Source organism: Erythranthe guttata, chromosome 8 (genome assembly GCF_056151865.1).
Source record: "Erythranthe guttata isolate IM_541 chromosome 8, IM_541, whole genome shotgun sequence".
NCBI classification, from domain to species: Eukaryota; Viridiplantae; Streptophyta; class Magnoliopsida; order Lamiales; family Phrymaceae; genus Erythranthe; species Erythranthe guttata.
In genome coordinates this window covers 12,311,817-12,328,483 of record NC_142540.1, presented here as the reverse complement: position 1 = coordinate 12,328,483, position 16,667 = coordinate 12,311,817, and the positions used below count along the sequence as shown (strand labels likewise).

The window sequence follows — 16,667 nt, the reverse complement described above, 5'->3', positions numbered from 1 at the left end:
GTATAGTGTTTTTGCTGTTGTTTGGTTATGCGTATTAAAGTCCTAGTGTTGTAGTTCGTGTTTTTCAGAACGTTGTTGCGAATGCGCTTTTGCGCATGTTTTTTACATGTACGTTTGTGCATGTCCATTTGAGCGAGTGTCTTTGTGCATGTTTGTTGATTTGTATTAATGTCATAGGATTGTCGTTTGTGTTTTCAAGATCCTTTTTGCGAATGCACTTTTGCGTGAGTACTTTTCTACATGCTTTTGTACTGTTATTTATCTGCGAATCTTTTCTATCGAGTGTTTTTTTGCACGTTTCTTGATGCGCATTCATGTCCTCGAACTATAGCACGTATTTTCATGATCGCTTTTGGAATCCAATTTTTACCATGTTCGAGTCCACATTTGGAAATTTGAGGTTCGCCACGAATTGTAGCCATCTGAAATAGCTTTCTAATGCCGCCAGAACCAGTTGATTTGGCGTCCGGATGAGAAAGTTATGCTCGACTTCGTGGACACTACCAAAGATGTTGAGGGATCCTCTCTTCTAATTTGATTTTATTTTCCTTATTGCAACTCTTTTCTTACTCTTTGATCATTTTTGCTTAAGGGACACCTAATTATCAATTTGTACCTATAAGATACTAAATCCACCAATAAAAACAGAAATATAAATTAATCCAAAAAAAATCCACGAAAACGTAAACGTAGAGTTTTATTTCTACACTCCACTATATGTTTTATATCTAGTGTTTTTGCTGTTGTTTGGTTATGCGTATTAAAGTCCTAGTGTTTTAATTCGTGTTTTTAAGAACCTTGTTGCGAATGCACTTTTGCGCATGGTTTTTACATGTTCGTTTGTGCATGTCCATTTGAGCGAGTGTGTTTGTGCATGTTTGTTGATTTGTATTAATGTCCTAGGATTGTAGTTTGTCTTTTCATGATCCTTTTTGCGAATGCACTTTTGCGTGAGTACTTTTTTGCATGCTTTTGTATTGTTACTTATGTGCATATCTTTTCTAGCGAGTGTTTTTGTGCATGTTTCTTGATGCGCATTCATGTCCTCGAACTGTAGCACGTATTTTCATGATCGCTTTTGGAATCCAATTTTTACCATCTTGGAGTCCGAATTTGGAAATTTGATGTTCGACAAGAATTGTAGCCATCTGAAATAGCTTTCTTATGCCGCCGGAACAAGTTGATTTGGAGTCCGGATGAGAAACTTATGCTCGACTTCATGGACACTACCAAAGATGTTGAGGGATCCTCTCTTCTAATTTTATTTTATTTTCCTAATTGCAACTCTTTTCTTACTCTATGATCATTTTAGCTTCATGGACACCTAATTATCAATTTGTACCTCTAAGAAACTAAATCCACCAATTAAAACAGAAATATAAATTAATCAAAAAAAAAATCCACGTAGACGTAAACGTAGAGTGTTATTTCTACACTCCACTGTATGTTTTGTATCTAGTGTTTTTGCTGTTGTTTGGTTATGCGTATTCAAGTCCTAGTGTTTTAGTTCGTGTTTTTAAGAACGTTGTTGAGAATGCACTTCTGTGCATGTTTTTTACATGTACGTTTGTGCATGTCCATTTGAGCGAGTGTGTTTGTGCATGTTTGTTGATTTGTATTAATGTCCTAGGATTGTAGTTTGTCTTTTCATGTTGCTTTTTGCGAATGCACTTTTGCGTGAGTACTTTTGTGCATGCTTTTGTATTGTTACTTATGTGCATATCTTTTCTAGCGAGTGTTTTTGTGCACATTTCTTGATGCGCATTCATGTCCTCGAACTGTAGCACGTATTTTAATGATCGCTTTTGGAATCCAATTTTGACCATGTTCGAGTCCGAATTTGGAAATTTGACATTAGACAGGAATTGTAGCCAGCTCAAATAGCTTTCTAATACCTCTAGAACAAGTTGAGAGTGAGTCCGGATGAGAAAGTTATGCTCGACTTCGTGGACACTACCAAAGATGTTTAGGGATCCCCTCTTCTAATTTTATTTTATTTTCCTTATTGTTACTCTTTGATCATTTTTTTCTTCCTGGACACCTAATTATCGATTTGTACCTATAAGATACTACATCCACCAATTAAAACAGAAATATAAATTAATCAAAAAAAATCCACGTAAACATAAATGTAGAGTGTTATTTCTACACTCCACTATGTGTTTTGTATCTAGTGTTTTTGATGTTGTTTGGTTATGCGTATTAAAGTCCTAGTGTTTTAGTTCGTGTTTTTAAGAACGTTGTTGCAAATGCACTTTTACGCATGTTTTTTACATGTACGTTTGTGCATTTCCATTTGAGCGAGTGTGTTTGTACATGTTTGTTGATTTGTATTAATGTCCTAGGATTTTAGTTTGTGTTTTCATGATCCTTTTTGCGAACGCACTTTAGCATGAGTACTTTTGTGCATGCTTTTGTACTGTTACTTATGTGCGTATCATTTCTAGCGAGTTTTTTTGTGCACGTTTCTTGATGCGCATTCATGTCCTCGAACTGTAGTACGTATTTTCATGATCACTTCTGGAATCCAATTTTGACCATGTTCAAGTCCGAATTTGGAAATTTGAGGTTCGACAGGAATTGTAGCCATTTGAAATAGCGTTCTAATGTCGCCATAACCAGTTGATTTGGAGTCCAGATGAGACAGTTATGCTCGAGTTCGTGGACACTACCAAAGATGTTGTGGGATCCTGTCTTCTAATTTGATTTTACTTTCCTAATTGCAACTCTTTTCTTACTCTTTGATCATTTTTGTTTCATGGACACCTAATTATCGATTTGTACCTAAATCCACCAATTAAAAAAAATATATAAATTAATCCAAAAAAAATCCACGTAAACGTAAACGTAGAGTGTTATTTCTACACTCCACTGTATGTTTTGTATCTAATGTTTTTGCTGTTGTTTGATTATGCGTATTAAAGTCCTAGTGTTGTAGTTCGTGTTTTTAAGAACGTTGTTGCGAATGCACTTTTGGGCATGTTTTTTACATGTATGTTTGTGCATGTCCATTTGAGCGAGTGTGTTTGTGCATGTTTGTTGATTCGTATTAATGTCCTAGGTTTGTAGTTTGTGTTTTAAAGATCCTTTTTGCGAATGCACTCTGCGTGAGTAGTTTTGTGCATGCTTTTGTACTGTTACTTATGTGCGTATCTTTTCTAGCTAGTGTTTTTGTGCACGTTTCTTGATGCGGATTCATGTCCTCAAATTGTAGAACGTATTTTCATGATCTCTTTAGGAATCCAGTTTTGACCATGTTCAAGTCTGAATTTGGAAATTTGAGGTTCGACAGGAATTGTAGCCATCTGAAATAGCTTTCAAATGCCGCCGGAACCAGTTCATTTGGAGTCTGGATGAGAAAGTTATGCTTGAGTTCGTGGACACTACCCAAGATGTTGAGGGATCCTCTCTTCTAATTTGATTTATTTTCCTAATTGCAACTCTTTTCTTACTCTTTGATCATTTTTGCTTCATGGACACCTAAATATCGATTTGTACCTATAAGATACGAAATCCACTAATTAAAACAGAAACATAAAATAATCCAAAAAAACAATTCACGTAAACGTAAACGTAGAGTGTTATTTCTAAACCCCATTGTATCTTTTGTATCTAGTGTTTTTTATATTGTTTGGTTATGTGTATTAAAGTCCTAGTGTTGTAGTTCGTGTGTTTGTGCACGTTTCTTGATGGGGATTCATATCCTCAAATTGTAGCACGTATTTTCATGATCTCTATAGGAATCCAGTTTTGACCATGTTCGAGTCTGAATTTGGAAATTTGAGGTTCGACAGGAATTGTAGCCATCTGAAATAGCTTTCAAATGCCGCCGGAACCAGTTCATTTTGAGTCTGGATGAGAAAGTTATGCTCGAGTTCGTGGACACTACCAAAGATGTTGAGGGATCCTCTCTTCTAATTTGATTTATTTTCCTAATTGCAACTCTTTTCTTACTCTTTGATCATTTTTGCTTCATGGACACCTAAATATCGATTTGTACCTATAAGATACTAAATCCACCAATTAAAACAGAAACATAAAATAATCCAAAAAAACAATTCACGTAAACGTAAACGTAGAGTGTTATTTCTAAACCCCATTGTATCTTTTGTATCTAGTGTTTTTTATATTGTTTGGTTATGTGTATTAAAGTCCTAGTGTTGTAGTTCGTGTTTTTGTGCACGTTTCTTGATGGGGATTCATATCCTCAAATTGTAGCACGTATTTTCATGATCTCTTTAGGAATCCAGTTTTGACCATGTTCGAGTCTGAATTTGGAAATTTGAGGTTCGACAGGAATTGTAGCCATCTGAAATAGCTTTCAAATGCCGCCGGAACCAGTTCATTTGGAGTCTGGATGAGAAAGTTATGCTCGAGTTCGTGGACACTACCAAAGATGTTGAGGGATCCTCTCTTCTAATTTGATTTATTTTCCTAATTGCAACTCTTTTCTTACTCTTTGATCATTTTTGCTTCATGAACACCTAAATATCGATTTGTACCTATAAGATACTAAATCCACCAATTAAAACAGAAACATAAAATTATCCAAAAAAACAATTCACGTAAACGTAAACGTAGAGTGTTATTTCTAAACCCCATTGTATCTTTTGTATCTAGTGTTTTTTATATTGTTTGGTTATGTGTATTCAAGTCCTAGTGTTGTAGTTCGTGTTTTTAAGAATGTTGTTGCGAATGCACTTTTGAGCATGTTTTTTACATGTACGTTTGTGCATGTCCATTTGAGAGAGTGTGTTTGTAACACCCCGCATTTTCATAAGCATATTATATGAATTATTATGTGCTTTAAATGAATAATGAATCTATGCTAATATTGATATTAAATTTAGATTATATTGATTTGTCTCTCATGTACATGGTTAATTAGAATTTAAATGATCTTATAGGAATTCTGATATGATAATAAATCTATGCAAAGTATGTTTAAATTGTTTTACGATTTATGGTTTAATAAAAAGAGATACATGTATGAATGTTGTGTGTATATGTTGCTGCGTGAGTTGATGCAGTATGTTGTGTATGTGGATGTATGACTTACTCCCCCAAGTGTTCTTTAAATTGCTATGAGGACCCTATATTGTTTTAAATATTGCATAATGGTCCTTAAGGAAGTTTCTCAAGACTTTCCAAGCATAAGCCTGTAAATTGCCAGTTACCTCTTTCTTCCTTTCCTAGTCTTTCACGGCAGCAGAACCCACACACACATAAATCTCTTTTCTCCTATTTGAGTCAACGGAGGGAAGACTCCTCTTCTTCTCCTCCCAACTTCCCTACGGCTTCCCTGCACGACAGCTAAGACACGGAAGCAGAATCCCCTTCCCTTCATAATATCGGCTACCTTTCCCGAAACACTATCGAGGGGATGGAAGAGGGATAGCTCGAAGTTCAGCCCCAAAAGCCTTCAGCCACAGCTCCGAGAATCCTTCGGTTCCCTCCTCTCCCTTGTATTCGATTTTCTTCAAAGAGGTAAAGACTTTTGGTCCTTACTGAATTAATGATAATAATAAGATGATGTTTTTGTGATTGAATTGATTAATATGCTTAGGAATCGGATTTTAGGGATCTATGTCATGAAATAGATTTCAATGAACCCTAATTCGATTTCCAGATTCGTAGCCTCAGGTTCCAGTGCATGTTTCAGCGATGATTTATTTTCTGAAAATTATGAAATTAATTGTGCGTGTAGATATTTCTGTTAGCTTCGTTTTGATATACGGTATGCGTAAATTGGAATTATATTGATCAAGTTATGAACCGTTTTCTGAAACTGCAGGATTTCTGAGTCATCTATGATTTATGTGTTAAATTAGATTTTATCTTGTTCCGATTCATGCGATTCCAACTGGATATGATTATAGACTTATAAATCTGATTCTTCGTGAAATTTCATGGTGTTTCGTTTAAAGAATGATTTAATTGATATTTTTAAAGTTGAATGCTCTGTTCTGAAACTCTACTGGTGTTACTGTACTAAATGAACTATTTCTCTCCCATGGATAAGTATTTTACTGAACTGTTTTAATATGGTATAAATCACATATATGTGAACGTTGTGTTAAAATTTCATAATGTTTGTATGCACGGTTTAAGATATATGAATTTCCAAAGTTGAAGTACCGAATCTGCCAGATTTCCTTGTAGTTCTTTGGAATAGAATATGTGGAATCGGATTTCATATATTATGTGCGTATGTGCTATTATGATTATCGTATGCTTATATGTTCACATAAATGTATAGCTTAGGAAACACATGAATGATGCATCTAAGATAATCACTTTAGTATGTTATAACTATGAAAGTAGTTATATGAAATAATATGATAATCCCCTTCTCTTGTATGTGATACCTCTTGTATGTGGTACGTGTACGTTGCATAATATATATGAATTACAAGAATGTTTATTTATGTGTTTTGAATTAATTATGTGAGTCATTTGAATAAGAAGTTCTAAGGAAGAAAATGGTTTGAATATGTTTGTTAGCTATGTGGTTAGGTGTTTATGTGTTTATTATGCTAAGCGCAAGTTCGATTTAACATGGTTATGTTATTGTAGTTGAATGATTTGTCATTTATGGTATTGCATGGTCAAGTATAGGAACGTCAGAATCTTAATATGGTTATCGGTCGAGTAGACACGGGAATACAAGGGGCCAGTATTCCAACTACGGTACTATAGACTAGAGTGGGTAGCTCCCCTCAAAACAGGCTCAGAATAGCGACGTCTATTACCGATAATCATGTTATGAATCTGATAGGGATACCGTCACATTATAGTAATTGTATTGACATAAGTATGAGTATGTTTATTTATACGTTTTGAATTGTTTATATGATTTGTCATTTATGATATTGCATGGCCAGTATAGGAAGTCAGAATCTTAAATGGCTATCGGTCGAGTAGACACGGAAATACGGAGGGGCCGGTATTCCAACTACGGTACTATAGACTATAGAGTGGATAGCTTCCATTAATAAACGGGCTCAGAATATCGACGTCTATTACCGATAACCATGTTTTGAATCTGATAGGTATCCCGTCATATTGCATCTATGTGTTTAAAATTGTTAATACAGACTATAAGGGCTTGATGTCTATATGTACTACAACTAATTGGTCATTTCATCCCATGTTAATATAACATTTTGTTTACGTGAGTACACCTTGTGAGTATACGTTAAGCAGGGGAAACTCTTCGCCCATGTCAAGGTTGAGGTTCTCGAAGCGGTTATGGAAACTGGTGGAGCGGAGTTCGAGGAATCACGAGCTTTTATATCAACCGACTAATTTCAAAGATTATATTAGTCACTTTCTTTTTAAGTATTCTAACTTGAGAAGTTTATAATTGTATTTATAATGTACTCTGATTTAGGAATCTAGTCTATTAAACCGGGGTGTATGTAAAATAAAGTTATTTTGTGTTCCGCTGTATTACGAGTATTGCTTTAAAACCCCGTTTATGTTTAAGTAGCACTCTTTATGAAAATTGTATCTTTCAAGTGTGGGTTATGTTTTGAAGAAAGAAAAATGCTTTGACGATTTCCAAACTTATTTTCTAAAGCATCAATTAGGATCCGAATGTTTTAATAAAGTCCATTTTTCTAAAAACTTTTCTTAATTATATAAACGACATGGAGGGTGTTACAAGTTGGTATCAGAGCAGGGTTTAATACACTGGATTCCTGATTATGGTTGAAGGCATTCGTGATCTCTCCTCCAGCTCCTGGCCGTAATACGAGGTTAGATTTATTGTTGTTCGAAATTATCTGATTTAATATTTGAAGTAGAGAATTCGAATTTTATATAGACTTGTCTTTATATTCGATTGTGATATGTTTAGTTGATCTTAGGTAAGTTATATATATACTTGCACTATGTGATATAAAGAGTAGTTCATATTATATGATGCTTGAAGTAGAAACTGAATTTAGCAAGACATGATATGTCCTTTCTTTCAATTTTACAATTGTTGAGAGTTTCTTTAAATGGGTGTGCTTCGTATATGTTGGGATCTTGAACATCTCATTGGATTGACATTTATATGACTAATTTAATTAAATCTGATTTCTTTATAGTGAACTTGAGTTAAATTATACAATTATAATGGTCGATTGTACTAATCCTTAGTTATGTGGAATTCGAGCTATACTATTCCTTGATTATCTTTAATTCGACCTATTTGATTGTTAGAAATTAATTGGCCAACCACTTGAATGGAATCATCTGACTTTGGGTAAAGTATTATATGCTCTTTCTTTTAAACTGAATTGTAGAATTCATTTTTATACCTTGGGTAATATTTAACATGAGAATTGTATGCCTGATACATGTCAGAAAACTTGACTATGTTATGAATTCTCACTGGTATGTTTAGTTGATAAGATTTAATATCTTATTACTGTGCTTGAATCTATTTATGTGATCGTAAGATAGATTGTGCTACCCCTTGATTTTATGAATTTGAACTACGTGGTTAAATTATATCGTTACTTGATTATCTTTAGTCTGAGGTATGAGACTCTAGAAATTAACTATCCTATCTCTTAAATCGAATAATGTGGATTTTATGTGATCGTACAAGTATGTGGTAATCTTTGATTTTATAAATTCGAACTATGTGAATTAATTATGTTGTTACTTGATTACCCTGAATTTGAGGTGTATGACTTCAGAAATTAACTATCCTATCTCTTGAATCGAATTATGTAGATTTTTATGTGATCGTAAAAGTATGTGGTAATCTTTGATTGTATAAGTTTGAACTATGTGATTAAATAATGTCGTTACTTGATTATCTCTAATTTGAAGTACGGGACTTTAGGAATTAACTATGTGGATTTTTATGTGTTCAATGTTTCGAATTTCCTGAATTGTCTCATGCTATGTTATGTATCATTGAACGAAAGGTTATGATTTGAGTATTTGTTTGATGCTATTGTATGTTCGAATTATGTGGTAATGTTAAATCTATGAATTTGTTATTGAATACTCTTTTAAGAGTATAAAATATGGGGAGAATGGTTTTAATTATGAAGTTTAAGGGCTCAAAGGTTTTGATTTTAAAACTTGAGTACCAAACTGGGATTTTAATAAAGTCTTTGAAACTACTGACATATCTCAGAGTTCATTTCATTTTTACTCGATTGACATTTTGATGTCTCTACCTGACAAAGATTATTTTATAAAAAGAGATTTGTAAAAACCTTCTTCGAGTTATTTAGAATACCCGAATGGATTGAGAAAATGATTTCTTACGAAACTTTGAGTTTTAAAGAATAAAAGCTAGTAAGAAGTATAACAAAAAAAAAAAAAAAAAAAGAAGTTCTTTTTATATACATTCGAACCACTGTTGGTCATATTTATCTTTATCGTGAAATCGAAGAAGCTATACAGGGGTTTTCTCAGGCTTGTTCATATAGTACATAACTTGGATAAGGAATTCTACGATATCAGTAGGAATTCAAATCTCTTCACTTCAACTAGGCCACAGTTACAGAATTTCTACGGGAATCAAGATCGAGAAAAGGAAGTTTTCCAATCACTGACTCAAACCCATTGTCAAATTGTACTCAGCAGAAAATGGAGGTATGCAATTCATATCCATGAGTTTTGAATTACCTTCTAGCGTTGATTTATGTGCGATTTAGGTGATGATCTATAAGTTAAATTATGTGTAAGTGATTATCGATATGTGACCTGATGAGATTGTAGCATGCCCTAATTCTCGTTATTAAAGGTTAATGCATCAACGATTTATGATATGATGAAACCTATTTGAGTCAAACTATGTGATGCATTTTATCGATTGGCAATGCCATACATTTTGTTCATGTAGATCTGATGTGCATATTAGGGCTAAACGTGATTAATGTGCATTCATGAGTACCATGCAGCAAAAATGTTTTTGCGAGAGCAAGAGAATTTTAAAAGGTATTCCTAAATCGGATTTTATTTCAGAAAATTTGGAAGTCTCATTGAGACTCGATTTCGATTTTCCTCGAGTAATGATACTCATGCTAAAGCTCTTTTCAAAAATATTTTTTAAAGAATCTTTTACGAAATGCATGTTTCAGATTTTAGTCATGAAATGTTTGAATAAAACAGACTCTTGCCAAGAGTTGAGGAACTATTTTTCAAATTATTTGGTAATCTTGATCAAAATGTTATTTACCCGATCATGGGTAGAAACGGATTGTTGTCTTAACTCAGTTTCATCATCTTTTGTAGAGATTTTCTATTTTTCAAATTTTGAGGACAAAATTTATTTTAAGGGGGGAAGATTGTAACACCCCGCATTTTCATAAGCATATTATATGAATTATTATGTGCTTTAAATGAATAATGAATCTATGCTAATATTGATATTAAATTTAGATTATATTGATTTGTCTCTCATGTACATGGTTAATTAGAATTTAAATGATCTTATAGGAATTCTGATATGATAATAAATCTATGCAAAGTATGTTTAAATTGTTTTACGATTTATGGTTTAATAAAAAGAGATACATGTATGAATGTTGTGTGTATATGTTGCTGCGTGAGTTGATGCAGTATGTTGTGTATGTGGATGTATGACTTACTCCCCCAAGTGTTCTTTAAATTGCTATGAGGACCCTATATTGTTTTAAATATTGCATAATGGTCCTTAAGGAAGTTTCTCAAGACTTTCCAAGCATAAGCCTGTAAATTGCCAGTTACCTCTTTCTTCCTTTCCTAGTCTTTCACGGCAGCAGAACCCACACACACATAAATCTCTTTTCTCCTATTTGAGTCAACGGAGGGAAGACTCCTCTTCTTCTCCTCCCAACTTCCCTACGGCTTCCCTGCACGACAGCTAAGACACGGAAGCAGAATCCCCTTCCCTTCATAATATCGGCTACCTTTCCCGAAACACTATCGAGGGGATGGAAGAGGGATAGCTCGAAGTTCAGCCCCAAAAGCCTTCAGCCACAGCTCCGAGAATCCTTCGGTTCCCTCCTCTCCCTTGTATTCGATTTTCTTCAAAGAGGTAAAGACTTTTGGTCCTTACTGAATTAATGATAATAATAAGATGATGTTTTTGTGATTGAATTGATTAATATGCTTAGGAATCGGATTTTAGGGATCTATGTCATGAAATAGATTTCAATGAACCCTAATTCGATTTCCAGATTCGTAGCCTCAGGTTCCAGTGCATGTTTCAGCGATGATTTATTTTCTGAAAATTATGAAATTAATTGTGCGTGTAGATATTTCTGTTAGCTTCGTTTTGATATACGGTATGCATAAATTGGAATTATATTGATCAAGTTATGAACCGTTTTCTGAAACTGCAGGATTTCTGAGTCATCTATGATTTATGTGTTAAATTAGATTTTATCTTGTTCCGATTCATGCGATTCCAACTGGATATGATTATAGACTTATAAATCTGATTCTTCGTGAAATTTCATGGTGTTTCGTTTAAAGAATGATTTAATTGATATTTTTAAAGTTGAATGCTCTGTTCTGAAACTCTACTGGTGTTACTGTACTAAATGAACTATTTCTCTCCCATGGATAAGTATTTTACTGAACTGTTTTAATATGGTATAAATCACATATATGTGAACGTTGTGTTAAAATTTCATAATGTTTGTATGCACGGTTTAAGATATATGAATTTCCAAAGTTGAAGTACCGAATCTGCCAGATTTCCTTGTAGTTCTTTGGAATAGAATATGTGGAATCGGATTTCATATATTATGTGCGTATGTGCTATTATGATTATCGTATGCTTATATGTTCACATAAATGTATAGCTTAGGAAACACATGAATGATGCATCTAAGATAATCACTTTAGTATGTTATAACTATGAAAGTAGTTATATGAAATAATATGATAATCCCCTTCTCTTGTATGTGATACCTCTTGTATGTGGTACGTGTACGTTGCATAATATATATGAATTACAAGAATGTTTATTTATGTGTTTTGAATTAATTATGTGAGTCATTTGAATAAGAAGTTCTAAGGAAGAAAATGGTTTGAATATGTTTGTTAGCTATGTGGTTAGGTGTTTATGTGTTTATTATGCTAAGCGCAAGTTCGATTTAACATGGTTATGTTATTGTAGTTGAATGATTTGTCATTTATGGTATTGCATGGTCAAGTATAGGAACGTCAGAATCTTAATATGGTTATCGGTCGAGTAGACACGGGAATACAAGGGGCCAGTATTCCAACTACGGTACTATAGACTAGAGTGGGTAGCTCCCCTCAAAACAGGCTCAGAATAGCGACGTCTATTACCGATAATCATGTTATGAATCTGATAGGGATACCGTCACATTATAGTAATTGTATTGACATAAGTATGAGTATGTTTATTTATACGTTTTGAATTGTTTATATGATTTGTCATTTATGATATTGCATGGCCAGTATAGGAAGTCAGAATCTTAAATGGCTATCGGTCGAGTAGACACGGAAATACGGAGGGGCCGGTATTCCAACTACGGTACTATAGACTATAGAGTGGATAGCTTCCATTAATAAACGGGCTCAGAATATCGACGTCTATTACCGATAACCATGTTTTGAATCTGATAGGTATCCCGTCATATTGCATCTATGTGTTTAAAATTGTTAATACAGACTATAAGGGCTTGATGTCTATATGTACTACAACTAATTGGTCATTTCATCCCATGTTAATATAACATTTTGTTTACGTGAGTACACCTTGTGAGTATACGTTAAGCAGGGGAAACTCTTCGCCCATGTCAAGGTTGAGGTTCTCGAAGCGGTTATGGAAACTGGTGGAGCGGAGTTCGAGGAATCACGAGCTTTTATATCAACCGACTAATTTCAAAGATTATATTAGTCACTTTCTTTTTAAGTATTCTAACTTGAGAAGTTTATAATTGTATTTATAATGTACTCTGATTTAGGAATCTAGTCTATTAAACCGGGGTGTATGTAAAATAAAGTTATTTTGTGTTCCGCTGTATTACGAGTATTGCTTTAAAACCCCGTTTATGTTTAAGTAGCACTCTTTATGAAAATTGTATCTTTCAAGTGTGGGTTATGTTTTGAAGAAAGAAAAATGCTTTGACGATTTCCAAACTTATTTTCTAAAGCATCAATTAGGATCCGAATGTTTTAATAAAGTCCATTTTTCTAAAAACTTTTCTTAATTATATAAACGACATGGAGGGTGTTACAGTGTTTGTGCATGTTTGTTGATTTATATTAATTTCCTAGGATTGTAGTTTGTCTTTTCATGATCATTTTTGAGAATACACTTCTGCGTGAGTACTTTTATGCATGCTTTTGTACTGTTACTTATGTGCATATCTGTTGGGTAACGGACACGTGTACGCTGCGGAAAACAAAAATTTTATGCGATTCAAACGATTTAAAACACATAAACACATGCCTGATAGTTGAAAACAATTAATTGCGTACCTTTGCGATTCCAGCGAAATTAAAAACAACAAACATGCTTAATTATTTAACTAAATTTCAATCAATTTGCATGCTCGCGTTTAAATCAAATAACATGCTCGCAACAAATAAAACGATTTCATGTAATCACATAAAATCATACAAGAACGAACATGAACATTCTATTTAAACGTAAACGAATCAAGAACAATGAATTCGTGAGTTTACCTCTTGAAGCGTGATTGCTACGGAAACCAATCCGTACAATCCGGGGCCGCAGCGGTAGAACGGCAGCAGCGGCGAGACGGGCCACGGCGGCGCGTGTGACTCACGCGCGGTCTTCGGGCGGCGCGTGGGGATGCGTGCGGCTTCGGCTCGTGCGCTGCTCCTCAATTCTTTGATCTTCGATCTTCCTCCTCTCGGATTTCACCTCGTATACTTCGATCTACTAAACACGTGGCACTAGACACGTAATAGTTCGAAATAACGGAAGAAAAGAAAGGAAGGAAAGAACTACCGAAAGGGATCGGCCAACGGATGGCTGATTCCGGCGAGACGGCGGCGGCGAGGGCGGCGGTGGCTGCGGGAGAGAGTGGCCGAGAGAGAGAGGGACGGCTAGGGTGAGGGTTAGGTCTTGTGTCTTTTGTGCAAGACCTATAAATCATGTATTTATAGTGTCTTGCATAAAACCCTAACGGGCTTAACTTGGACCGAGTCCCACAACTAAAATTCGTTAGTTCGTTTACATGCTCGTCTCTCTCAATTCAATGATCGGAAAATTGTAACGATTACATATTCGAAATCATTATAATGTCCTTGTCATTACGAGTGCCAACTCCCGATTTCCAACTTTCCAAAAGTGGAAACCCTAATTCAGTACACTTTCTAAATTTGGAAACTTCCCGATTTAGAAAGTTCACTAATATGTTTGCCTGTTCTTTTCATTTTCTTATTCTCATTCATAATTCCAAATTACGAATGTTGGACCCAATCATATTGACTTCCACTCATGCAATGATAAACCATTTTATCTCTGACCGTTTATTCAAAGATCTCATGTGCACGAGCAGTGTGACCCTCGATGGTTCAGGTGTAAGCTAGCCGTGGGCCCACAACCCTTTGTGGTCAAAACTCGTCCCTTAGAGTTACGATTAAGATGAAGCTCGTATCACCTTAATCACCCAACAAATCAAGATTGGCGTCTAACAACTACGCGTCATGATTCCCTAGATACAAATGAAGTGCCTGCAAGAACCTTCAGATATAGTTAACGTACAGTACGGTCCCTTCGATTCATATGTCCCGATTGAACTAGAGGCATTGGTTCGTCGAGATCTCTTTATCTGTTCAATGACGGACCAATCGTTCTAAGTGTTGTAATCGTTACGTGCATGGCTTAGAGAATCGAATTCTCTAATCAACACTTAGTCAGCTCTGGCCAGAGACTTAGAATGATTACAAACTTTCAGAACACACATGACATCCAAGACTTTTCTAGCGATCGAATCCCCGACTACAATGCACAGACCTCCCACTAGATTTCGGACTGCATGAACACTGGCCCTTGGGATGGTCCTTGGTGGAACTCAGGGACAGGTCACGATACAGCTGGTCCTCTAGTGAAGTCACGGTGATGTCTAGGTCATAAGGACTAATGGTGTACAACTATACCATAGATATCTCTACTACATTATTAGGAACCACTTAGAGATTTCTACGGTGAGGGAGTTCAGTGAACTCGTCAACTTACGAGCACCCACTTATGCATGCCGATATCACAATACCGTGTACTAATGAGATGCAGTGCACATACAATAAGTGCTAGTCTCTTAATGGGAAAGTCTGATATCCTCATTGGTGGTGTAACCCTTCGACTAGGAACACGTTTAACAGTTATAATACTTAAGTAAATATCTCACGATCCTAACGATCAATTACTAGTACTTGTAATAACTGTAAGGACTATATCTATGCTTGTGACAAAGGGACAAAGATATAGAATGCCAATGTGTTTTATCATTGATACGAATAAAGGTTCGTTTATTACCATAATCAATACGAAAAACCACAGCCACATGTTGGCTTGTTGGTCACCTACTCTAACAATCTCCCACTTGACCTAAAGCCAACTACCCATGAATCATAATCCCATTGACTCTCGATGTTTCTCGTGGACCGATCTCGGTAAAGGCTCCGTGAAGGGGTCGGCAACGTTCTCTTCCGAGGTGACTCGTTCTACTTTAGCTTCACCTCTATCAATGATCTCAGAATATGCTTCGACTTCTGATGAGATCTCGGCTCCTTAGCTTGCGCCAAGGCTCCGGTGTTATCACAGTACAACGGTACTGGATCACTAGCATTAGGAATGACACCCAACTCTTGGATGAATTTTCGTATCCAAGTCCCATCTTTTGCAGCTTCGGACGCTGCAATGTATTCCGGTTCGGTAGTGGAATCGGCCGTCGTGCTTTGCTTGGAACTCTTCCAACACACGGCACCACCATTAAGCGTGAATATAAATCCCGAATTCGACTTTGAGTCGTCCACATCCGATTGAAAACTAGAGTCGGTAAAATCCTCTCATTTCAACTCGGTACCCCCATAGACCAAAAATATATCCTTAGTCCTTCGTAAGTACTTGAGGATATCTTTCACGGCTTTCTAGTGAGCTGGGCCGGGGTTAGACTGATATCTGCTTGTGACACTCACAACATACGCAATATCGGGTCTCGTACACAGCATGCCATACATTATGCTTCATATGGGAGAAGGATAAGGCGTCCTTTTCATCTCCTCGATTTCACTAGGTGTTTGAGGACACATAGATTTCGAGAGACGAACCCCATGGGACATTGGCAAGAATCCTTTCTTTGATTCTTCCATGCTAAACCATTTCATAACGGTGTCTATGTACAGGCTTTGGGATAATCCAAGCATCTTTCTTGCTCTATCTCTATAGATGCGTATTCCTAATGCATAAGATGCTTCTCCCAAATCCTTCATTGAGAAACGTGTGGACAACCATGCTTTTGTTTGATGCAACTTTCCTACGTCATTCCCAATTAGGGGTGGGCATTCGGGTCGGGTTATTCGGGTATAACCCGACCCGGTCGGGTATTACCCGACCGGATCGGGTAATTTTTTACGTAACCGGGTTTTTCCCGGGTTCGGGTACCCGGTGCTCCCAAACCGGGTCGGGTCCGGGTATTAGAAATCCTACCCGGGTACCCGAC

General features: G+C 35.8%; 1 long non-coding RNA gene across 3 annotated transcripts; it reads left to right on the top strand.

Moving 5' to 3' along the window:
- Positions 1-5,070: 5,070 nt before the first annotated feature.
- Positions 5,071-13,017, top strand: LOC148768520 (uncharacterized). 3 transcript variants are annotated; one of them, XR_016033135.1, is made up of 4 exons: positions 5,071-5,487; positions 6,885-7,760; positions 9,475-9,606; positions 12,430-13,017. It is a non-coding gene; the product is annotated as an uncharacterized LOC148768520 (long non-coding RNA). The 3 variants fall into 3 exon arrangements; XR_016033134.1 differs by having other exon boundaries at positions 5,072-5,487; positions 6,890-7,760; positions 12,435-13,017; XR_016033133.1 differs by having other exon boundaries at positions 5,072-5,487; positions 6,890-7,760.
- Positions 13,018-16,667: the final 3,650 nt, after the last annotated feature.